This window comes from Lolium perenne, chromosome 2 (assembly GCF_019359855.2).
Source record: "Lolium perenne isolate Kyuss_39 chromosome 2, Kyuss_2.0, whole genome shotgun sequence".
Lineage (NCBI taxonomy): Eukaryota > Viridiplantae > Streptophyta > Magnoliopsida > Poales > Poaceae > Lolium > Lolium perenne.
This window is the reverse complement of record NC_067245.2, coordinates 141,190,483-141,215,466: the sequence shown is the minus strand read 5'-3', so window position 1 is coordinate 141,215,466 and position 24,984 is coordinate 141,190,483. Positions and strand designations below refer to the sequence as shown.

The 24,984-nt window shown below is 47.5% G+C and overlaps 1 long non-coding RNA gene across 1 annotated transcript; it reads left to right on the top strand.

Annotated features, from left to right (window-relative positions):
* Window positions 1-474: 474 nt before the first annotated feature.
* Window positions 475-2,701, top strand: LOC127333414 (uncharacterized). Its single transcript, XR_007871129.1, has 2 exons — window positions 475-843; window positions 2,396-2,701. It is a non-coding gene; the product is annotated as an uncharacterized lncRNA (long non-coding RNA).
* The last annotated feature ends 22,283 nt before the right edge of the window (window positions 2,702-24,984 follow it).

Here is a 24,984-nt window from a genome sequence, read left to right as displayed (position 1 = left end):
ACCGTGACACAACTAGTGCCCCAGCACCCTCCGTCTTGCTCTCGTTCGTTGTACAACGCTATCGAACACCTGCGACGTGGCTCGGGCAACTTCCAGTCCTTTCCGTTTGGGCCCGCGGTTTTCCTCGCCCTTGGTCGCACTGAGCCCAGCTCACCGCGCCGCATCTCTCCACCGCCTCCAGTACCCAATCGCGTGGCCGTGCGCCCGTTCGCTCGCCCAGCTCGCTGTCTATGGTGCACCGGCATCGTTGCAATATAACCCGAACCTGAGCCTCTGGTTTACGTTCACCTCTCCACCTCACTCCTCTCTCTCATCTATACCACCAGAGTACAGCAGCAACACCTCTCTCCCTCGTCTCCAAGCGCCCAACGCTCACGCTCTCGCCGGGATGGAGCTCGCCCGTGTTCTGCAACTCGTCGTTGACGAGGCTGCTGCTGCCCCTCTCTCTCGCTCTCGCTCATGCCCGTGTCCGATTATCTCACTCTCGCTCACATCTAATCCTGCCTCCACCTTTTTCCCAGGAACCTTCCGGGACGGCCGCCGTCGTCAAGTTCGTCTACGGCGTCGCTGACCTCGCGGCGGACCGTATCGTCGCCTGGGAGCTTTTCCGCTTGTTCAAGCCGTACCCCAGCACAGCCCGCGTCTCCCCTGCATCTCCGCACACTCCCACCTCTGCGCCCCATTCGTCGTCGGCTCGTCGTTGACGGAGCTCGCACCTGGCCGGCCTCGACTTCGCCCGCGTCGACGCCCTGGAACCGCTCAGGCCCGACCGAGGCGTCAGGGCAAGCCTCCGCTCGACCACGCCGTCATCGCGCCCTTCTACTACCGCTCCTGAGACCCCCGGTGAGCTCCTCTTCTCCCACTTGTTCCGCTCCGTCGCCAGACACGGTCACGCCACCGATTTCTCATCGTCACGGAAGAACACGATGAGGGCCGCCGGATGCAGATCCGATGCCTGCATGCAGCCTGGCCTTGCATGGCTACAGGCCATCGGGCCCCGCCCCGGGCCATTCGAACGCCACCGTCTCCCGCGCATTCGTGACTGAAGCTGGGCCGGATCTGGCCCGAGCCAGGGACTCAGCTCGATTTCCTTTTTCTTTTTATTCTCCTGAAAAATCCTATCTGTGTGTGCTGGTAGCTTTTAATTCACCAAAAATTCCTCACACATGATATTCACTAGATTCAAATTTATATGTGTCCCTAAACAACTTTTTAATCAAACGAACTTGCCTGCATGAGATTTTCTGAAGTGAATATTTCTTGAGATTTATCCTTCTGAAATGATGCGTTTTTAGTATTTAATTTAGTGTGGTAGCTGTGAAACTCTTTTTGGTGCGAAACCAATTTTGTTGCAAAGTATATCTCAGTAGCTACTTTTTGGTATAGGGTAACATATCAGAAGCTTCCTATATTTTATGCAGCTTAGAAAGTTAGATTTGCCCAGTAGGGCCTTCCGTGATTTTTAACTTGAAAAATAAAACTGTTTTCGAATCAATACCAACTCCCAGTGATTAGCATCACCTTAGGCCCTCAGTCTACCAGAGGGAATATTTTTTTGGAACTCCATAATATTTATAGGATTTTTGAAACCAAAATAGAGCCCTTTTTAGTATAAAAATTGTGTAAATTATATTGTAGGTCAGAAAAATATCAAACCAATTTTGGTAGATCACATTTTTCAGTATCCATCCAGTGATATGTTTGTTACTAGTTTGATATGCTATTATTACGGTGTTCCTTGAAAATGGTTAGCTCTAGTTTCTGCCTTGTCAAAATATTTAAAAGTATTTAAAAGCTTATTTTTGAAAACTTCCAGTGCATGTGAGTTCCAAATGTTAATAGCTTCCAGTAGATATGCTGAATGTATTTTTGTGAGCAACAGAAAGATTTAGGTAATTTATTTAGTTCCTAAGCCATTTCTGGTTTTATAAAAATCATATCTATTGTTTTAAAAACCCAAATTTAGTGAATCCAATTTCTGTAGCTTTATAAAATCAATATTTACTCTCTGTGATATTGCCAAATTTTTCTGTGCATTGTTCTAGAGTGGCTTGTTAATTTGGTGTTGTTGCTTATTTTACCTCTAGGGAAATTGTGTTGCTTTTGTTTAAAATGCTTTGTAATGAACTTTGGCACCAAACCCTTTCTGGTGGTTTCAGTGCAGATTAAATTTTGGTATGAGCTAGAGCCTTTTTAACTTATAGTTGTTATGTTAAGGCCTTTTCGAGTAGCGGTAAACTCACCCCCTTTATAAATAAAGTGACCATCTGGCCCTAGGTGCTATTTATTTCGTGTGTTTAGTGACTCTGATTGAGTGGTGTGATGTTGATTTTGTATGAGTGGTTGATACTATGGCCATGTGTTGATTGTTCTCCCTTTTCTTTCATGACGTTAGAATGCGAACGCTATCGGAGAAGGAGAGGATCTTGGTGAGGATTTCGAAGAGGAAGAAAGAGCTGATGATTCACGAAGATGAAGTCCAGGGGCATATAGCCAACAAAGGAAAGCCACCTCTTGATGCATACCTTATCCTAATTGTCTTACTCTTGCATTATTACAGGTTTTATAAATTGCATGTCTTTTATTTATTTATGTGAGTGGTTATATCCACTCGGAGTTATATTATTCCACCCTTACGGGTGCTGCCCCTCGTTGATACCTACTGGACAATCTTGGTAGTGATTTGGTGCTTAACACCTTATCCTCTTTTTGTTGCCGCTTTTCAAATAAAGTTTGCCTATTGGTTGGGAGCCCTTTTGAAAAAGGAATTTGGAAAAAGGTTTTAAAGAAAATGAGTTCTTTGAAAACCTTGGAATGGGGCAACCCTGCCCAAGTGGAAATTTATATGAAAAGGTTTTGAGACAGATGGCGCTGAAGGAAAAATGAGGAACTTTTGTTTTCAAAAATCTTTGTTGACTGCGTACACAACCGGACCTAGCCAGTACAACCACATTACCCTTTAGTGGGACGGGGCGTAGCGTAGTAGTTTGTCTCGCCTTAGTCTGGGTCCTGCAAGTGTAAGGGGTAGTCCGAGCATGGACACCTATGGACCGGGCCTTCCCGACGTACTGGGACACCTTTCCTTCTTTTCAGATGGCAGGGGTACAACCTATGAGCTCCCATTGAATAATGCCCCGCAGTTGGTCGCGGCATTCCGGAGGGTCGAGCTGGTCGGGGAATTTGCTACTCCTGGGTAAACGACCCCTCGGACTCTGGTGTTGGGAGGTACAACTCTAGGCGGCATGTCTTAGGCTAAGGCGAGCAAGCAAAAAACTGCGATCGGTTATCCGAACCTCGCGTTTTGACGCTTCGTGAACCAGGGATGATCCCGGCGGATTTATCGGATCTTGTGGGGAAAGTGTACAACCTCTGCAGAGTGTAAATCTATTCGAATAGCCGTGTCCGCGGTTATGGACGTGGGAAAGGCGGTGCGGGGTATCAAAGAAGGATTTTGTTTTATAAAAGAGTTTTTCCAAAGGGTTTGGAAAAGGATACCAGTGGGACTGGTGCAAAAGTACCTGGGAGGTACAGTGGAAAGTTGGAAAAGTTGTTTTGGCCATACGAGATGGCCAGGAAGGAAAATGGGTCACCCTTACCTATTAGTTTTCAAAAGAAAACTTGTTTTCAAAAAGGTTTTCAACAAAGATATAGAGGTGTCATATTCTCGAGAGAAACTATCTCTCACTCCTTGTAACCTTAGAATAGTGCTTGTTCCTTGCTACTGCCAAATTGCATATCCTTTACTTCTCTCTAAGGTGGTTTGCGAGTACAATTCATAATGTACTCATGGTTTTGTCCCTGGCTATTAACTTGGCCAGACTTGGTGGAATCCGACAGATGAAGGAGTCAACGACGTCTATGCGAGCTAGGAACGTTCTCCCTGTCAGTTCCCTGTAGGGTTATGGCATGACTTGGGCCATGTGAACGCTTTCATCTGAAGTATTTCCGCTTTGTGATTGATGATCTCCTGCCATTGCGGCTCTGATGTAAATATTGGTCATGTGACCTGCTGTAATCTTTTTATTCGATACTGTAATGGATGATGTATTTGATACCAGTTCGGTTATGCTTTCACGACACACTGATCATGGGATCGTGAAGGTGTATGCATAACGGGTGTTTCGGACAGTTAGTCCGGGGCCCCACAGAGCTGGTATCAGAGCCAGGTTGACTGTAGGAGACCCTAGTTAGCATGGACGTTAGTTAGGAAACCAGTATTTTGGGAAGACTTATTACAAAACAAATTCTTTCTTCGGTATACAAAATAATTGATTCTAATTTTCTTACCCCTTCAAAAAAAAAATCTAATTCTTACCTCGCTCTCTGATTTCTAAAGACTTTGAAAGATTTTGATTCTACTATCTCATCCTCTTCTAATCCCACTTATCGAACGATTTCCCCAACTTAGACTCGGAGACTCGAAGTCGAAGATGGATCAATCCTTCTGGAAGTCTCAAGTATCTCCGACTGCAGCTACTGAAGATTGGATGTCGATTTGCAGTACGTGTTGCGGTCAGAAACCCACCGGCGGGCAGCGACGGGCAACACAGTAGAGCCGGGAACAACTTAGGGCTGCGGCTGGCCCTGGTCCCTCCGAGCGACGGCCCGCAAAGCCTCCGGCACGCACGTCCGATGCTGGTGCAAGGGCGTGCCACCTGACCTATACCTGGTCAGGAAGGTGATGGAGATGCCTCGCTTAGTTCCCTGCATGGCATACATGTAAACATTAAATACGAGCCTCGATCGGCTCTCAGGTTATCCTGTGAATCGGCTCACAGAGCCGATCCACCCATGATTCGTATGAGGTGCACGAATATATGGTGGTCCTGCTTGATCAAGATAAAGCTAAAACGATCTACGACGATTTAGGGTTTTCACCGCATAATCGGATCATCCTACTCACGATTGGGCCTCGCGGCCACGCACGGTGATCGTAAGCCGATCCTAGATAGGGCCTAAAAACCAACACGAGGTTGATCCCCGGAACATCCTGTCTAGGACTAGCAAACGACACCCTACGCGCCGCTGGATCCTCCAACCCTTTGTAAGGCCTAACTATTGCAGATATTAAACTAATCCTTGAAGAACAAGGAGCAACCGTAACGGATTGGATCTACTAAATAATGATCAAGCGGGGTGCCGCCCCTACACCTAAGATAGGTGTAAGGGCGGCTAGATGTGTAAGGTTTGCACTACGACAGCATATGATACGAAGAACAATGCTAACCCTAACACATCTAAGATAACTACGTTGCTCGCCATCAAAAAGGCTTCAGTACGATCAACGCATGGTAACGAATAAACTTGTGCTGCCTAGATCGCAAGATGCGATCTAGGCAGCATGATGCTTACTCGGAAGAAACCCTCGAGACGAAGGAGTTGGCGATGCGCCTAGATTGATTTGTGTTGAACGATGGTTGTTGTTTATTTCATAAACCCTAGATACATATTTATAGTCCAGGGGACTTTCTAACGTGGGAATAATCCCCACCGTGCACGAGACAAACTCTAACTAACCGACACGTATCCTACTATATTACAGATACACGGGCCAACTAGCCCAAACTTTGCATAACAGGCCGATTCACGTATTTCTTCCATGTATATTCTTCAAATCCATCTTGATCACGGCCCACCTCTGACTCGGTCAAATTCTGGTGATAACACATGCCCCCCTGGTTTTGGAATTGATAATTCCAAAATCACTCTGCCTTTTCTTCGTCGGGTCATGTCGTGGCAGAACCGTCGCAGTACCCTTCATCATGATGCCCTGCCTTCTCAACTTCTCCGCGTGACCTGGCAGTTTTTTTTTCTTTTAGGCACCACTTCCTCGGAAACTGCTGTAGCATTGAATCTCCACTATATCCCCTTTTATTTAACCACTCCGAACAGTTTACTTCCGCATCCCCTTCGCATTAGCACTCCAAAAGCCCTTCTGCGCCACCATGTCTTCTTCCTCCTCTGCTTCATCGGATCTTTCCATCCAGTCCTCCTCTTCCCGTGAGCCGACGCCGGAGCCGAACCAGGAGGAGGTCCACGCGGCGAACACCCGCCGCGCCATCGAAGCCGGGGAGGAGTCTAGCCACGACTTCTCCGTCTGGTCTGAGGACGACAAGTCCTTGACCAACGGGGAAAGTGACCTCCGCTTCCTCGCCGACGGGGAAACGAAGGAGGAGAGCGATGACGATCGCTTCTCCTGCGATGACTTCACCTCCCCCGAGGAGGAGGAGGAGGAGAAGGAGGAGGAAGAGGAGGAGGACGCCACCTCCTCCGACGAGCCGCCGGCCAAACGGTTCTGCCCCTGGCCGGGGAACCTCAGCGACTTCAACAGCGACGACGACGACGCTGACGAGGAGGATGAGGACAATGAGGGCCCGGCCGGCGGCCGCTGGAGCAGCGACGACGAGCCCGCCGGGAGTAGCGCCGACAGCGGCGACGACGGCGACGACGAGGGCAGCGACGGCCCATAGATTAGGACCATTAGCATAGGATCAGTAGTAGTAGACGGGGCAATGTATCCCCTAGTACTTCCTTTTGAGAGCAATCAGCTCTTTATGTAAGAAATCTTGCTTATCAATGAAGAATTTCCCCAATTTGATTTTGCCGATTTCCCTTGAGCCAATTTAGCCGATTTCTCCTCATACTGATTTCGCCGATTCGTCCCCTTAGCCAATGCCTAATGAGCCGATAGCAACGCATCGGTCCTCCACGATCCATCCTCCAATTCTTCAGCTGATGACCTTGAGATCTGGTGGATAATGTAGAGTCTTCAAGAGAGCCTTTGAATTCTTCCAACCAGGCCCAATGGTCTTCTTCGAGCACTCATCATTTTGTGAAGAAGGTTGCGACGAAGGACCAGCCGATGGTACCCCAATCGGCTCCTAAACAAAGCATCTACCAGGCCTGCTGCCCCCCGAGCCTTACTCAAGGCGAGAATATCGGTGAGGATGCACCAAAGCCGATCACCTTTCTTCCCTCGAAAGCCGATATATTTCTTCTGACAGCACTGCTGAACTGGCACAAAGGGTTGAAAACCCAACACGAGAAGGTTCAGGCACCAGAATCGGCTCAAGGCAGCTGAGGAAGCTCTCATTGTTTTACTCCCTCGAAGAAGCAGAAGGCCCCACAGCTGGACTGGACTTGGTGAAGATCCGCGCTTTGAACACATAGCCAGTAGATCCTGCGTGGTTATACTAGAGTCGATGGCTATGCATCGGCTTTGTCTCTTAGTTCTAAAGTCGATGTCCTTGCATCGGCTGTATATCGTGATGCTGATTTTTTTTTTTACTGGCCGATTTTTCTAATCGGCCCCCAATGTTTCACTGCACACATGTTCATTTGCACATGTTCATCTGACTAGGTGCCCCCCGAGCCGAATCTGTCAGGTAACTGCAGATATCGGCTCTGTAGTTTAGCCCAGGCACTGTATTTGCACGTCGACACCGTTAGGATTTGTGTTGACTCTCATCTGCAGAACATGTGGTGAAGATAATTTTGGCCGATTGCTGGAATCGGCCTCCATATTGATCGAAGCGCTCAATGAAGGTTTTGTAATGTTCCTCCATAGATCTTTGGGGGCCGATCCCAAGGATCGGCCTCGCCACGTTTGCTCATCGGTTTGCTCTTGCTACACGGTCAGGCCAGTGGACAAAACCAGCCTAACCTTGCCCTTCGTCACGTCGATGTGCTCGCAGTCGTCCAAATTGATACCTGAGAGTGGCTCTTGGCCTGCTGCTTCCCAAGCGTTCATGCCAGCCGTTGAAATCTCGGCTGAGTCATCGGCCTGGACGACCTCTACCTCATCTCCATCCCACTGTATTACGCATTGGTGCATCGTGGAGGGAATGCAACAGTTGGCGTGGATCCAATCTCTTCCTAGCAGAACAGCATAGGTGCTCTTGCTATCGACGATGAAGAACGTCGTAGGGATAGTTTTCCTTCCTACGGTCAGATCCACGTTCAGAACACCTTGTGCGTCAGACGCTTGGCCGTTGAAATCACTCAATGTCACGTTGGTCTTGATCAGATCCGAGCTAGAGCGTCCCAACCGACGTAGCATAGAGTATGGCATGATGTTGACTGCCGCTCCGGTGTCCACCAGCATCTTATTGACTGGCCTTCCATCGATATAACCTCGCAAGTACAGGGCCTTCAGATGTCTGTAGCTTCTTTCTCGTGGCTTCTCAAAGATAACCGGCCGTGGGCCGCAGTCAAGTTGTGCCACAGGTGCCTCGTCTAATCCTGGAGCACTGAACTCCGAAGGAAGGATGAACACCATGTTTGTGCCAGCCGATGCCTCATCATCGGCTTTCTTTTGCTTGGGGCGCCACTCCATTTTTCGTGGTCGACCCTCTTCATCCAGGGTTCGCTGAATTTTCGCGGCCAGATCCGGCCGCGCCTTTCTTAGCGTGTGTAGGTATAACCTTTCGGCTTCCTCCAAGCCGCGCAATCGCTGAACCCTACGCTTTTGGGAACGGCTGAGTCCATCAGGGCACCACCTTGGCCGGTGGTACCTGTCTTCTTCTTCTTCTCCCTCGTCTTCCAAATCCTCGAGATCTTCCATCCGAGGGGACTCAGCGTGTTTGCTTCGAGGCGGGAGAGACCCTAAGCGTTGGAACACGGACACGTTGGCTACCTCCTTCTTCTTCTGGTTACATTCTGGGCAATTGCCGATTGTAGGCAATCGGCTCATTCCTGAATCCCAGCAGTGTCTGAAGAAGGGGCAGTCCCAGTGCCTATCCTTGTCGTCTTGCTCCCTCGATTCTTCCTTGGCACGGCGCTCGTACTCCTCCTCATCGCGATCATGCCGACGATGTCTCCTGGCGTCCCTAGCCAGACGGTCTCTATCATCATCATCGCTGGATCGTCGGCGTTGATCATACTGACTCACATACTTGTGGAGGAGGTTATCAGAGAGAGGTCGCTGATATCTCACATTCCTTACTTCTCCCTCTGTGATGTAGCGCTTGCCATCGTGACGGAGCCGATCGCGTGGAGCGGCCTCCTCTGTATCCTTGCTACGAGAGCAGCTGCCCTCGTCTCCATCCTTGCCAGAGTGGTGTCCAGGTCCTACCATGTTGATGCTGAACGAGGATCCTGGCTGGCAACCTTCAGGGTAAGTGCACTCCACCATGTTAACAGCGGGAAAGGGGTGGGTGTCGACCTTCATGGCGTACTGGTTGAAAGTCAGTCGTCCTTGTTCTATCGCCATTTGGATCTGCTGACGCCACACCCTGCAGTCGTTGGTGGTATGGGAGAGCGAGTTATGCCATTTGCAGTATGGCTTTCCGTTCAGCTCCTGTACCATGGGGATTTTGAGGCCTTCGGGTATCTTCAACTTCTTTTCCTTGAGTAGGAGGTCGAAGATTTGCTCCATTTTAGTCACGTCAAAATCCAACCCTCTGGGCGGACCTGGTGGCTTTACCCATTTGCAGGACATGGGGGTTGCCCCCCGAGTCCATTCAGCCACTGCTACCTCTTGATCTCCCGCAGAGCCTTCGTCTTCATCTGCCTCGACCAGGACTACTGCACGCTTGAATTTATCCTGGTACAAGTCCGGGTGGCGCTGTTCATATGCCGACAGTTTCTGAACCATGTGCGCCAGTGAAGGGTAGTCTGCTTGGGAGGCCATATCCTTGATTTGTGAGGCAAGGCCCACCACTGCCAACTCGACTGCTTCCTTTTCAGTCACATGAGCCGAATAACATCGGTTCCTTAGATTTCTGAAGCGCTGAATGTATTCTGCCACTGTTTCTCCATGCTTCTGACGTATTTGAGCTAGATCGGCAATGCCGGCCTCGGAAGCTTCTGAGTGAAACTGCATGTGGAACTGTTCTTCCAACTGCTTCCAAGTCCGGATCGAGTCCGGTGGCAACGAAGTGTACCACCCGAAAGCCGATCCCGTGAGGGACTGTGCGAAGAACCTCACGCGTAGTGGATCCGACGCTGAGGCCGTTCCTAGCTGTGCCAAATATCGGCTCACATGCTCGATGGAGCTGGAACCATCTGATCCACTGAATTTGGAGAAATCAGGGAGCCGATATTTGGGTGGTAGCGGGACCAATTCGTACTCGTCGGGGTACGGCTTGGAATAGCCGATTGTCCTCCTTTTCGGCACCATGCCGAACTGATCTCTCAGTATAGTAGTGATTTGATCCGCAGTGCTGGCTGCAGGAGTCGAACTCTGAAGATTCGCCGGGGTGGCGTACTTAGCCAGCCATGCTTGCTTTTCCAGCTCTGAGCCAACTGCAGGAGCTGAGCTCTGGAGGTTCGTCGGGGTGGCATATTTAGCTAGCCACGTCTGCTTCTCAAGATCTGTCGCTGACGTTCCTCCTACTTTCCCAGAAGTCCCTGCTGTTGCGGCCTGGTTTGTGAGTGCCCAGTTACCGCAGTCTGGCACGTATGTGCACATGTACCCGTGAGGGATCTCCTTAGGCGCCTCATGCAAGAACTGGCAGTCACTAGGGTCACCACCGATCTTGTAGACGATGAATGCCGGTGAATTCGGCACTTCTGGTGCTGCCAACGCAAATGGCAGCGGTGGACGGGACTGGAGTGGCATCTCTCCTTGGTGTGTCCCGAGAGCTGGTCCTGACGGAGAGTACTGGTGCCTCATGATCTCCTGGATCACCCGAAGAGCGACACGCTCCAAAGTGTTCACCAGGTTCTCAGAGTGGCGGTGCAGCGAGTGAGCCACCATGTAGTTAATCTCCTAACGCAGGGACCTGGTGCGTTCTTCTGACGGGGCAGACAGGTCTATTCCATCGAGCGAACCATCAGGCGAGAACCCCTTCCACCTGATGCCATGTGAACGGGTTCTGTGAAAAGAGCCGATGAGGTCGGCCTCGAGGATAGCTTTGACCTCGTCATACTTCTTCTTGAGCTCGTCGGTCAGATCCTCGTACGTGACTGGAGTGCCGTCCGCCATCTCAGATGTAGATGGCGATGTGGTTGATGTCGAAGATTGTCCCACCGGGCGTGCCAGAATGTGTTGCGGTCAGAAACCCACCGGCGGGCAGCGACGGGCAACACAGTAGAGCCGGGAACAACTTAGGGCTGCGGCTGGCCCTGGTCCCTCCGAGCAACGGCCCGCAAAGCCTCCGGCACACACGTCCGATGCTGGTGCAAGGGCGTGCCACCTGACCTATACCTGGTCAGGAAGGTGATGGAGATGCCTCGCTTAGTTCCCTGCATGGCATACACGTAAACATTAAATACGAGCCTCGATCAGCTCTCAGGTTATCCTGTGAATCGGCTCACAGAGCCGATCCACCCATGATTCGTACGAGGTGCACGAATATATGGTGGTCCTGCTTGATCAAGATAAAGCTAAAACGATCTACGAGGATTTAGGGTTTTCACCGCATAATCGGATCATCCTACTCACGATTGGGCCTCGCGGCCACGCACGGTGATCGTAAGCCGATCCTAGATAGGGCCTAAAAACCAACACGAGGTTGATCCCCGGAACATCCTGTCTAGGACTAGCAAACGACACCCTACGCGCCGCTGGATCCTCCAACCCTTTGTAAGGCCTAACTATTGCAGATATTAAACTAATCCTTGAAGAACAAGGAGCAACCGTAACGGATCGGATCTACTAAATAATGATCAAGCGGGGTGCCGCCCCTACACCTAAGATAGGTGTAAGGGCGGCTAGATGTGTAAGGGTTGCACTACGACAGCATATGATACGAAGAACAATGCTAACCCTAACACATCTAAGATAACTACGTTGCTCGCCATCAAAAAGGCTTCAGTACGAGCAACGCATGGTAACGAATAAACTTGTGCTGCCTAGATCGCAAGATGCGATCTAGGCAGCATGATGCTTACCCGGAAGAAACCCTCGAGACGAAGGAGTTGGCGATGCGCCTAGATTGATTTGTGTTGAACGATGGTTGTTGTTTATTTCATAAACCCTAGATACATATTTATAGTCCAGGGGACTTTCTAACGTGGGAATAATCCCCACCGTGCACGAGACAAACTCTAACTAACCGACACGTATCCTACTATATTACAGATACACGGGCCAACTAGCCCAAACTTTGCATAACATGCCGATTCACGTATTTCTTCCATGTATATTCTTCAAATCCATCTTGATCACGGCCCACCTCTGACTCGGTCAAATTCTGGTGATAACAGTACGCGAATAGGAATAATAAGATCATGTCTTTGGTTGTCACCAAAGTCTGTCAAGGAGTTGACCTTGTTCCTCTTTGGACTTGCACTTTTGCAGTCGTCAAGGATCAAGTCCTCAGTTCTTGACTAGTAATTTTTAGGCCTGTCAAAAGAAGTTGTCTTCGATGGAGCTCTCGAGCAATTACCCCTCCGAATTGAGACCAGAAGATCCTATGCAGCTTTCGCCCCCGACTCAACATCGGCAGCTCAACATCCGGTCTACTTCACCACCAACTGCTACAAGAATCAATGTTGGAGTCAATGTCAGCAAGATGAAGACGTCAACGCCTGTGACCAACCCAAGCCTATAGGATGGATAGGAAAAACTCAATTGCTTCAATTGAGCTACCCGTGCGTGTTAGGTATCTTTGGGTATTTGAAATACCTCGTGTGGTTTTCATGATTGCTTGTGGTGTTGTGAATTTGCTGCTTTGATTGTTTCTGATTGCTTGTTGTGTGTATGCTTGCTCTAGCCCTTCGGCCTCAAAAACCCTTTTTGTGTGATAACCCAGTCTAGGAAACCCTTCCTACGATGTTTTCCTCGCAGTCGGTCAAAATTCTAGTAGAAATTCTAACGTCAGTTTACAAAGTTCCCCGGAAACTCTAACTCTAACTTGGGTAATAGCTAGATGCAACCCAGTTTTCTGAAATGCCAACTTCAGTATGACGCTCAGCCAAAGACACCCTGCGACGCCAATGAAGCAGATGCCAGTACTTCAAGATTGACTGCAATCCTGCAAGAAGATGAAGCCTACCAATAGGGTCTAACCGTGGATAGAACCCTGCTAACCATAAAGAAACCTTTTTAAAACCCAACCTTAGGATACCATCTTCCCAGCGGAGCAGCCAAGGGAGAAGTCGTATCGAAGCCAAGTATCCTACATGCTGCATCTCGTCCTCATGAAGTGAAGCCTTTTAAGACAACTCAAGACTCAAAATTAGGTGTACTTTACCCACTCATTCCTTAACTGATAGGAGTCAGCGCCAACCCGAAGGCTGAAGACTGTTATAGACAAGTTGCTACTCTATGTGGAGACTAACCAAGAATTCCGCTGGCTTACTAACTTAACGAACACCTTACAAAATGGTAAACACCGTGTGTGCATCTTGGAGCTACGGACTGCACTTCGCCCCTGAAGATTCTTCAACTGAAGACGGGAGATCAATGACTTCCTCAAGAGCGTCTGACAGGACCCCATGGCTGAAGCTCAGAGTTATCCGAACACCCGATAACAATTTTAAGGGTGGAAGACTTCGTCTTCCACTAAATTTTAAGCTAACCCTAAAACTTGCAACCCTCCTAAAGCACCGTTAGGATGCTCTAACTCTCCAAGTATTGTGGACCCCTCTAAGATCGTAGTAAGTTTCAGGACTAACATCCGCTTAAAGAAAGACAACCTCCTCACGAAGCTTGCCCTCGACGGAAATCTACCGTGTCTGTGAGAAGCTCACGCCGTGACCACCTAACAACTGGACGTCTACCTGAAGATGGAGTTTAATTCAAGTCAACCCATAAAACTTCTCCACCTCTACGCTTAGTAATCTCGGGACGAGATTATTTTAAGGGTGGAAGGTCTGTAACACCCTGACTTTTGCATCCTGGTTTGTTTGTCTAGAGTGCAAAAATCGGGGGGAACAAAAACTTTTTATGTTCTGCGTGCACTAATTTGTTTTTTTATTGCAATGTTTGTTTGGCTTTGTTTGTTGAGTGATGTTCTCTAGTGCTGACTGGAGTACCTCAACCCACATCTTCTAGTCTCAAGAAAACACTCATGCTATGGCCCCTCTTGTATTACGTTAATCTACTCTCTTCAAAAGTATTTGAACTTTTTGACACCAACACAAAAGTCTTTTGTTTTGTCTTTTGACTCAAAGTCTTAATTCAAAAGGTCTTGACAAAAAAAATCTTTTCTTTAAATTGGCTATGGTCACTTAGATCATATCACAATAGGGTTTTTAAAATTGTTGTTGACACAAAGTATTTGCCAAATGGCATACCCCTACTTTGTGTGACTTTGAAATTTTATAAAAGCTTTTATCTGCAGTTTTGAGTTCCAAAAGTAAAATAGAGCGATCCATATTTTATTCTAATTTGACTTTGGATCATGCTACTCTTGTAAAAAAAAACCTCTCTCATCTCAAAGGTTTCAATTAAACTTTTTATCTATTTTAAATCTAATAAGGGCCATAGACAACAAAAATAATTAGAGGACTAGTATCACATGTCATTGCTACTAATATGTCTCGTTGATCTATCATCACATGTCATTGCTAGAAATTGTTGGGTCGGCCCTGCTTTCAAATGATGATCATCATGTCTTCTTCACCTAGTATTTTTCAACCATTTGCCCACTAGATCCTTTTTGGACATTGACCTTCATCTCCATCTCTAAATTCTTAGTGCCATTAAATCCTTCCTTATGTAACCATGAGTTTAACCATATTAGCAACACCATCTAGTCCGCCTACATTGTCCATTGGACATTTTACTTGTCATTATTTGCTTGGCCTAGGAGAGTGGCCGACCATGCATTTGCATGGCACTCGTGGCCAAATATCACTCCCTCTCTTTTACCTCTCTTTCCTACTCTCTCCACTCCGGATATCCATGCACGCATCAATACAAAAACCCAATCCTAGCATCACTTTGAAAATCATCCGAATTCTGAAACTGTCGAAACCAAGTAGTAATCCCTGCAGATCAGTGAAATGCTCCACTTTGGACCTCTCTCTTTCCCTCATTTCTCCACCAAATTTTCATCTGTAAAATTCCTTGTAATCCTGGTTGTGCCCTTAACAGCTGGGAAGAAAAATGAACACATTTGGTGTCACCCATCGAGCTTGAGAAAAAGGAGAAATTGGCAGAATCTAGTGCAGGCCGGCCATGCACATCCATGTCATATTGAGGCCATATATATCTCTCTCTCTATGTAATCTTTCCTTGCATCACCAAAACCACACTTAGCCTCTAGCACCACCACCATCTCCTGGAAGAACCCTCACCACGTCATCCCCACCTCTACATTCTCTTGTTTGCCCTTGTGTGCTTGGAGGTAGAGGCCCGGCCATGGCATGCATGTCATGCATGGACACTTAAGTGGCATCTCTCCCTCTTTCCTATTCTCTCTTCTCTCTCTTACCTTGACCATCAAATGGAATAGCACGAGCCGGCCTAACACCCCTCTCTGGTCGACCCTCACAAGTCGCTACAGTACCACCTCCCCTTGGCTGTTTGTGTTTGGAAAGAAGGGAAGGAGGAGAGGCATTGCCCGTGACAAGAGACTCGATCCAAAACCTGCTGCAGCCCCTCCGTTCCATCCACTCAGGTCCTGCACGAGCTAAAGGACACCACCCCACCCCTGGACATCACGGAAGAATCCCGGCCTAGCCAACCCTAGCCCACCTCCCTTCCTTCTTTCTCTCCCGGCGGACACCAAACAAGGGACATCAGCGAAATGACCCTTCCTGCACCTCAGGCTGCGCCAGGGAGACGTCCTCTCCACCTCTCTGCTTCATGCTCACTCCCGTGGCACGACTGGCTCGGCATTATCCTCCCTGTGCTTGCCAACCTCCTGGTCACCACGGCTGTGGACGCCCCGGCGTTCCCGCTCATAGCCTCCTCTCCTGTCACCTCCTTCACCCTAAGCCTGCAAGGCACGCAACCGTGACACAACTAGTGCCCCAGCACCCTCCTTCTTGCTCTCGTTCATTGTACAACGCTATCGAACACCTGCGACGTGGCTCGGGCAACTTCCAGTCCTTTCCGTTTGGGCCCGCGGTTTTCCTTGCCCTTGGTCGCACTGAGCTCAGCTCAGCGCGCCGCATCTCTCCACCGACTCCAGTACCCAATCGCGTGGCCGTGCGCCCGTTCGCTCGCCCAGCTCGCTGTCTATGGTGCACCGGCATCGTTGCAATATAACCCGAACCTGAGCCTCTGGTTTACGTTCACCTCTCCACCTCACTCCTCTCTCTCGTCTATACCATCAGAGTACAGCAGCAACACCTCTCTCCCTCGTCTCCAAGCGCCCAACGCTCACGCTCTCGCCGGGATGGAGCTCGCCCGTGTTCTGCAACTCGTCGTTGACGAGGCTGCTGCTGCCCCTCTCTCTGTCTCTCTATCTCTCCGATTTTCTCACTCTCGCTCACATCTAATCCCGCCTCCACCTTTTTCCCAGGAACCTTCCGGGACGGCCGCCGTCATCAAGTTCGTCTACGGCGTCGCCGACCTCGCGGCGGACCGTATCGTCGCTTGGGAGCTTTTCCGCTTGTTCAAGCCGTACCCCAGCACAGCCCGCGTCTCCCCTGCATCTCCGCACACTCCCACCTCCGCGCCCCATTCGTCGTCGGCTCGTCGCTGACGGAGCTCGCACCTGGCCGGCCTCGACTTCGCCCGCGTCGACGCCCTGGAACCGCTCAGGCCCGACCGAGGCGTCAGGGCAAGCCTCCGCTCGACCACGCCGTCATCACGCCCTTCTGCTACCGCTCCTGAGACCCCCGGTGATCTCCTCTTCTCCCACTTGTTCCGCTCCGTCGCCAGACACGGTCACGCCGCCGATTTCTCATCGTCACGGAAGAACACGACGAGGGCCGCCGGATGCAGATCCGATGCCTGCATGCAGCCTGGCCTTGCATGGCTATAGGCCATCGGGCCCCGCCCCGGGCCATTCGAACGCCACCGTCTCCCGCGCATTCGTGACTGAAGCTGGGCCGGATCTGGCCCGAGCCAGGGACTCAGCTCGATTTCCTTTTTCTTTTTATTCTCCTGAAAAATCCTATCTGTGTGAGTTGGTAGCTTTTAATTCACCAAAAATTCCTCACACATGATATTCACTTGATTCAAATTTATGTGTGTCCCTAAACAACTTTTTAATCAAACGAACTTGCCTGCATGAGATTTTCTGAAGTGAATATTTCTTGAGATTTATCCTTCTGAAATGATGGATTTTTAGTATTTAATTTAGTGTGGTAGCTGTGAAACTCTTTTTGGTGCGAAACCAATTTTGTTGCAAAGTATATCTCAGTAGCTACTTTTTGGTATAGGGTAACCTGTCAGAAGCTTCCTATATTTTATGCAGCTTAGAAAGTTAGATCTGCCCAGTAGGGCCTTGCGTGATTTTTAACTTGAAAAATAAAACTATTTTCGAATCAATACCAACTCCAGTGATTAGCATCACCTTAGGCCCTCAGTCTACCAGAGGGAATATTTTTTGGAACTACATAATATTTATAGGATTTTTGAAACCAAAATAGAGCCATTTTTAGTATAAAAATTGTGTAAATTATTTTGTAGGTTAGAAAAATATCAAACCAATTTTGGTAGATCACATTTTTCAGTATCCATCCAGTGATATGTTTGTTACTAGTTTGATATGCTATTATTACAGTGTTCCTTGAAAATGGTTGGCTCTAGTTTCTGCCTTGTCAAAATATTTAAAAGTATTTAAAAGCTTATTTTTGAAAACTTCCAGTGCATGTGAGTTCCAAATGTTAATAGCTTCCAGTAGATATGCTGAATGTATTTTTGTGAGCAACAGAAAGATTTAGGTAATTTATTTAGTTCCTAAGCCATTTCTGGTTTTATAAAAATCATATCTATTGTTTTAAAAACCCAAATTTAGTGAATCCAATTTCCGTAGCTTTATAAAATCAATATTTACTCTCTGTGATATTGCCAAATTTTTTCTGTGCATTGTTCTAGAGTGGCTTGTTAATTTGGTGTTGTTGCTTATTTTACCTCTAGGGAAATTGTGTTGCTTTTGTTTAAAATGCTTTGTAATGAACTTTGGCACCAAACCCTTTCTGGTGGTTTCCAAGATTCATTACCTTACAGTATTAGTGCAGATTAAATTTTGGTATGAGCTAGAGCATTTTCGAGTAGCGGTAAACTCACCCCCTTTATAAATAAAGTGACCATCTGGCCCTAGGTGCTATTTATTTTTAGTGTTTAGTGACTCTGATTGAGTGGTTTGATATTGATTTTGTATGAGTGGTTGATGCGATGGCCATGTGTTGATTGTTCTCCCTTTTCTTTTATGACGTTAGAATGCGAACGCTATCGGAGAAGGAGAGGATCGTGGTGAGGATTTCGAAGAGGAAGAAAGAGCTGATGATTCACGAAGATGAAGTCCAGGGGCATATAGCCAACAAAGGCAAGCCACCTCTTGATGCATACCTTATCCTAATTGTCTTACTCTTGCATTATTACAGGTTTTATAAATTGCATGTCTTTTATTTATTTATGTGAGTGGTTATATCCACTCGGAGTTTTATTATTCCACCCTTACGGGTGCTGCCCCTCGTTGATACCTACTGGAAAATCTTGGTAGTGATTTGGTGCTTAACACCTTATCCTCTCTTTGTCGCCGCTTTTCAAATAAAGTTGGACTATAGGTTGGGAGCCCTTTTGAAAAAGGAAATTGGAAAAAGGTTTTAAAGAAAATGAGTTCTTTGAAAACCTTGGAATGGGGCAACCCTGCCCAAGTGGAAATTTTTATGAAAAGGTTTTGAGAAAGATGGTGCTGAAGGAAAAATGAGGAACTTTTGTTTTCAAAAATCTTTGTTGACTGCGTACACAACCGGACCTAGCCAGTACAACCACATTACCCTTTAGTGGGACGGGGCATAGCGTAGTAGTTTGTCTCGCCTTAGTCTGGGTCCTGCAAGTGTAAGGGGTAGTCCGAGCATGGACACCTATCGACCGGGCCTTCCCGACGTACTGGGACGCCTTTCCTTCTTTTCAGATGGCAGGGGTACAACCTATGAGCTCCCATTGAATAATGCCCCGCAGTTGGTCGCGGCATTCCGGAGGGTCGAGCTGGTCGGGGAATTTGCTACTCCTCGGACTCTGGTGTTGGGAGGTACAACTCTAGGCGGCATGTCTTAGGCTAAGGCGAGCAAGCGAAAAACTGCGATCGGTTATCCGAACCTCGCGTTTTGACGCTTGGTGAACCAGGGATGATCCCGGCGGATTTATCGGATCTTGTGGGGAAAGTGTACAACCTCTGCAGAGTGTAAATCTATTCGGATAGCCGTGTCCGCGGTTATGGACGTGGGAAAGGCGGTGCAGGGTATCAAAGAAGGATTTTGTTTTATAAAAGAGTTTTTCCAAAGGGTTTGGAAAAGGATACCAGTGGGACTGGTGGAAAAGTACCTGGGAGGTACGGTGGAAAGTTGGAAAAGTTGTTTTGGCCATATGAGATGGCCAGGAAGGAAAATGGGTCACCCTTACCTATTAGTTTTCAAAAGAAAACTTGTTTTCAAAAAGGTTTTCAACAAAGATATAGAGGTGTTTATTCTCGAGAGAAACTATCTCTCACTCCTTGTAACCTTAGAATAGTGCTTGTTCCTTGCTACTGGCAAATTGCATATCCTTTACTTCTCTCTAAGGTGGTTTGCGAGTACAATTCATAATGTACTCATGGCTCTGTCCCTGGCTATTTACTTCGCCAGACTTGGTGGAATCCGACAGATGAAGAAGGAGTCGACGACGTCTATGCGAGCTAGGAACGTTCTCCCAGTCAGTTGCCTGTAGGGTTATGGCATGACTTGGGCCATGTGAACGCTTTCATCTGAAGTATTTCCGCTGTGTGATTGATGATCTCCTACCATTGCGGCTCTGATGTAAATATTGGTCATGTGACCTGCTGTAATCTTTTTATTCGATACTGTAATGGATGATGTATTTGATAGCAGTTCGGTTATGCTTTCACGACACACTGATCATGGGATCGTGATGGTGCATGCATAACGGGTGTTTTGGCCAGTTAGTCCGGGGCCCCACAGTCCCTGCGGGAGAACTTCTCGGGTTCCTAGTTTCAGCAAGAGGGATCGAGGCTAATCCAAAAAAAATTCAAGCTATCGTAACAATGAGAAAGCCAACAAAATTGAAAGAAATACAACAGTTAACTGGGCGAGTTGCAGCTTTAAGCAGATTTTTCGCCAGACTGGGAGAAAAGGCATTGCCGTTTTACGCTTTGATCAAGCAAGGCGAGAAGTTCAATGGAACGAAGAGGCAGATAGAGCTTTCGAGGATCTCAAACTCACAATTTCGACACCACCAATCTTGGTGGCGCCTAAGGAGAAGGAACCCCTCTTGTTATACATTGCAGCCACACCTCAGGTGGTTAGCACAGCGCTTGTAGTCGAAAGAGAGGAGGAAGGAAAACTCCATGGAAGTTTTATCGCCTTCAAAATAGCGGTATCCGCAGTACCAGAAGCTAGCATATGGACAGAGGCCGGTATATTTCATCAGTGAAGTTTTATAGCCTTCAAAACAGCGGTATCCGCAGTACCAGAAGCTAGCATATGGAGTGTTTACGATCGCAAGAAAATTGCGGCACTATTTTTCGGCGCATCTGTAACACCCCAACTTTTGCAACCTTGCTCAGTTGTTCAAAGTGCAAAAATTAGGGGGAACAAAAAACTTTTTTTTCTAATTTGTTTAGTAATGTGCTTTGCCTTGATCTGTTTGTTAAGATGTATTGCTTTGATATGTTTGATAAGATGAACTGCTTGATCTGATTCTAGATGAATAGCCTTGATCTGCTTGTTTACAATCTTGATAAGCTACCTCTTTGCAAAACCCTCCCTTTGGTAAAACCATTTAGCAACTCACCAACTAAAACCCTTCCATTTGTGGAACCACGAATGCACCTACCTTGAGACCTTCCTTGTGGTGTATTTTAGCACAACCTATTCTTGGTTCATGAAGGAAGATTTTATACTCCTTAAGACATCCTTCTCTTATACCGTAGCCACAAACCCTACAACATCACCCAAATTTGGCTAAGTCTTACACTCTTATTAGATTCAATTTTTGGAGCCTCTAGCTATATTTATCCCTTGCCATCTGAGACAATGCAGTTAGCCTTGGTCCTACCTTGTCATGTGCACTTCCCAATCCAACCAATGCTTGGATTAAATCATTCAACTGTCGCTTATCCTTGATTGTTTTGAAGCCAAGTCAATAGTCTGTTGTTGGCACTGTTAAAATTTTCAAACGTTGGCAGTTGCTCTCTAAGCACCCACAACTGTTATAGGTAAACTCAAGGCATGGATCTCAACTATACAACTCCCCCTACAACTTCCAAGTCTTGCATGTCCCATCCTATCTTTGCAACCTATATTTTCCACTCGATCTTTTACCCTAACCAATGTTTTAGCCCTAGATCTCTTCTCCCACTCTATTCCTTTGATTTCCTTAAATTTCAAGTTAAATCTTCACAAAAACAAGAGTGGGAATGATGGCTACATTATGTAGTAATCATATACCCTTGATATTTTATTTTCCAAAAATTATTTTCACTCAAACGAATTTATTTCACTTTCTTTTCCAAAGACCCCAAAACCCTTCTTATAAAAGAAAGTTGTTTTTATACAAAATACTTTTTTTCAAAACTAGGCACATCTGAGGCCTATATTTTACCCCTAACTTTCTATCTCAAAAATAAATATTTTTGAAGTGTTTTACCATTTCTTTTGCTTATTTGCATAAATGGCAAAAAGGGAAAATTAAGGGTTTTAATTACTTCTCTTACTCTTTAAATTTTGGGAAAATTACCCAATGTGTGAGATGGTATTTGGGGCCATTTCACACCAAAAACCCTCTGGCTCTAGTTCAACTTTTCAAAATGAAACCCCAAAAATCAATTCTGGTCTTTTTGAAAATAATGCCAAAACTCCACTTTATTTAGTTGGAAAATTCTGAAATAAATACCCTAGTGGTACCTTGACTATACCCATCAATTAGTGCCAACTTTTGCCATGATCCTATTTCTATTCATTCCCAGTTCTTCAAAACTTCATCCAATATCTCAACTCTAAATAGCATCATCTCTTCAGCAAGTGCACCCTAGTGACTTAAAACTCTCCATCATCATCTTGGCTTGTGCAAGAAAGTTGGCCGGTCATGACTTGCTATCGCATAAGACATTAAAAATACCATCCCTCTCTCTCCCCCTCTCTTACCTTGGGCCTGCACCACCTCAGTACCCTTCTCCACTCTCTCTGGTCGACCTCATAGCACTACTACAGTATTCTTTTTGGAAGTATCCATTTGGAGAAACAGGAAAGGGCCGATGCCAACCTTGCATGCGCTAGTGTTGTCCCCTCTTTTCCTCTCCACCTCGAGCCAAACCAATGGCAAGCCCTGACCCAGCACACTCCCGTGTACCACTCTGGCACCCTCATGCTCGGAGTCGAGCACCCCAACCGTCCAGCGCAAGCCCATGCAACAGCCCAGCCGTGGTGACCACGCGCGCCGCCCACGGACACGGCCACGCACTCATCGCCTCAGGCATCTCCTGTCCCCCTGGAACCTGCACGATGGTGCAGACGATCACCACGCGCGCACACACTAACAGAGACGCGCTCGTTCGATCCAGCATGGACGCTATCCTCCACCTCCCGTGTCTGTCATTTCATCGAGCATCTGGTGGATCGACGTGACCCGACTGAGCTTGGCGTTTCCCTCGCGTTCTGACACCTGCGTCCCTCCAAGAGCACCCTCTGCAGCTCAGGCACGCAGAAGCACCGCCCACCTTGCCCAGTAGGGAGCCGCCGCAACCTCACCTCATCGTGCACGCACCTAGAGACGGTGCACGGTACACCCGCGCGTCGCCACGAATATAAGAGCCCAGACCATCTCCAGAACTCTCCCCTCGCCACCATACAGCTCTTCCAGTCCACTGGCCTCTGCCGAAGGGAGAAGCCCCGTCTCCTCTTCTATCGCTCGTCCTCGCCGTCAAACACCCCTGCAGATCGATGACGCTCACCGTCGCTGCAGACCACCATTCTCTTCCCTTTTTGGCTCCTTGGTCGCGTATCTCTGAGCGCTCTCTAATGCCTTCTCTCTCTGTTCATAGGGAGGCCGGAAACCCCCATCATCGTCTCATCACCATGCCGGCCGCCGTCACCATCACCGCCGACCCCGGCGTTGCATGTGGGAGTTGGGACCCTCTCTGCGTCGCCTCGAGCCTGCGCCACCTCGCCGACCTAGACCAGACCCTCCACGACGCCCCTGTGTGCTCCTGCTTCCTCGACCGTCGCCGCGTTCGCCCACAGCATGGGCGAACCATGTCGGTATCCGCGTCGTCGACGGAGCTTCGTCGCCCCCGAGCCGTCCAAGCCAGACCGTCGCAGTCCTCCTCTACATGCGACCGCACCACCGCGACCAGCCTCATCTTCCTCATTCCGGTGTGCCACCGCTCGCCCGAGTCGTGTCGCCGTAGAGCCCAACGTCTACGTCATCCGTGTGCGTCGTCTGGATCCTCGCCGGCGCTCCCGCAACTCAGAGAACGGACGTCTCCGTCACCGCAGCATCCTGCGCCGTCCTCCGCCTCGTTTCCGTCGACTCCGACCCCTCAGGTGAGCCACCATATATCTCTCTGTTTCTCCCCGACGAGAACGAAGCCGATGCGCTATCGTGTCGCGGCCGACGCGGAGAGCTGCTCTCTGGGCTGTCCGATTCTCATCAAGCGGCCGCATGCAAGCCCGGCCGCATGCATGGCAGCAGGCCGTTCGGCCCCGCCCCGGGCGTTTGAACGCTGCCGTCTCCCGCCCGGCCACCGCGCCGCTGGGCTAGATCTGGCCAGGCCCAGCTATCCCGGCCCGTTTCCCTTTCCCCCCTATTTCTTGATTAATTCAGCCAGTAGCTTTTGAAATTCTATAAATTATTCGAGTATCCAAATTTGATGAATAAAATTCCTGGGTACTAATAAATAAAATCTTAACCGCAAATAATTTCCTTCATGTTCTGTTTGTAAGCATATCTGAGTAGATAAAGTAAAGATTAGAATGTTGCAGTATAGGTATTTTAATTGGTTTGTGAAATTTATAGATCCTTTCTACATGGAGTTAATTTTACTGTGTAGTAATAGTGAATACCCTTCTTTTGGCATCAGAATGACATGCAGGAGCTTCCTGGATCTAGATTTATTTACAAATGAAAATCTGTCCAGAGAGTCATTCTTTGATTTTTATTTTGAAAACTAAAACAGTTTTTGAAACAAATCCAAGTGTTACAGGTAGATATAGCTATAGGTTAATTTTGTGCCAGAGGAAATATTTTTCAGAATTGTAGTTTAATTCTAAGAATTTTATTACTAAAACATGATACTTTTCAGTATCTGATTTTTGTAAATTTATTTACATATCAGAAAAATGCCAAACCAGTGGGGTTAGATCACATTTAGCATAAGCTATCCATTGGTATGCTTGGTTCTGGTGGATTGTGCTCTGATACTGATAGGCTTAGTTTTTGAATTTCTGTGGTTACTGTCTTGTTTAAATTTTCTAAATTAATTAAAACTTTATTTACATATGATTCTTGTGCATGTGTGTTCTACATGTTGTTAGCTTTCAGTATATATGCTGCATGTATTTTTGTGACAAACAGAAAGATTTAGGCCATTTAATTGGTCCCTAAGTCATTTCTGGTTTTTATAAAAATCTTAACTATTGTTTTAAAAAGTCAAATTGAGTGAATCCAATTTTTGTAGCTTTATGAAGTCAAGATTCACTCTCTGTGATTTTACCATATTTTTGTGTACATTGTTCTAAGAGTGGCTTGTTAAAGTGGTGTTGCTGCTTATTTTTACCCTAGGGAAATTGAGTTGTTTTTGTTTAAAATATTTTGTAGTGAACTTTGGCACCAGACCCTTTCTGGTGGTTTCCAAGATTCATTACCTACCAGTACTTGTGCAGATTACATCTTGGTGTGAGTTAGAACATTTTTAGCTAATAGTTGTTTTGTTAAGACCTTTTCTAGTGACGATAAAAATAATCCTTTTATAAATAGAA